Source organism: Hylaeus volcanicus, chromosome 9 (assembly GCF_026283585.1).
Source record: "Hylaeus volcanicus isolate JK05 chromosome 9, UHH_iyHylVolc1.0_haploid, whole genome shotgun sequence".
In the NCBI taxonomy this organism is placed as follows: domain Eukaryota; kingdom Metazoa; phylum Arthropoda; class Insecta; order Hymenoptera; family Colletidae; genus Hylaeus; species Hylaeus volcanicus.
Window position 1 is genome coordinate 1,711,024 of NC_071984.1, and position 1,243 is coordinate 1,712,266.

A 1,243-nucleotide genomic window follows, 5' to 3' on the forward strand; every position below is an offset into this window, starting at 1 on the left:
CTTTTAAATTTAATTTGGAGAAGCTCCTGAGGGTTAAAAAAAAAAAAACGCCGAAAGCGTAGATACAGTTGGATCGAGGCTCTTGGCTACTGGAGTTCACCCTAATGGAATCGCGCGCACCGAGCACGATTCCTCCCCGCTACCAATTATGTCGTTCAGTTCGCGAAATACCGATTTCGCGTCTCTACTTTTGCGAAATACCGACTTCGCGCTTCTTCCTTTCGAACGCAATCGCCGATTTCGCGTGTGGACGGCACGCTGGGATTTGAACGAGCGAGGGCAGGACGCGACGGCGAATCATAATAACGCGGTTTAATAGGGCGAATCATAATAAGGGCGAGAGAACGGTACGTCGAAGAAAAGACGAAGGGTGGAAGTACGACGAGGCTCCGTGGTTTTCGGTTCCGAAAACCCACGTCCCTTTTCTTCGGGGATGACGATCCGACAGCTATAAGTATGACATCGTTCCTTTCGAAATAGAACGATCCGATGGGTGATTTCGAGAGTGTCGTACGCGCGGGGACTGAATTTTTATGGTGGTCCAAGCTTTCGTGAATACTATTCACGTTGAGTACTATTTCCACGGTCTCTCGCGGAAAAGGAACCTTTCTCGGTCTAATTTTCGGAAGGATAATTTTCGGAAGGATAATTTTCGACTCGGAAGGACAACAGGATTATTCTAGCGGGTGTTTGGACAATAGCTGCGACGTTACAATTGCAACGACGGTTCCAGAAACACCCATCGATCGATCCTCTTTGCGTAAACCGCAATTAGAATTTATAACCGCTCCGTTGTGCGCGGTTTCGAGGACAATAGATCGAAGGTCTGGATCGGTGCAAGGGGGACGAGGACGAGTTTATGTCGACAAATACCTAGCAAATTTCGCCAGAGATTTTCGATGATATCAAGTGTATAGCATTAATTACAAGTAATGCGTTTCCCTCGAGGACGCTCTCTTGGCTACTCGAGTTTACCCTAATGGAATCGCACGCACCGAACACAATTCCTCTAATACTAATTATATAGTAATTAATACTAATCGTTCAGTTTGCGAAATACCGATTCCGCGCCTCCACCGGCTTCTTCTTTTCGAATACAATTGCTGAGATTGCAAAAGCATAAATAATTCTCCTGGTACTCAAACTTTTCTTTGTTTCCGTTTGAAAGCAGCTGATTGTCGCGATATAAACGGTTGGTTAAACTCATTCAAACGGGATTTTGTGTCCTGGAATTATCGTCGGT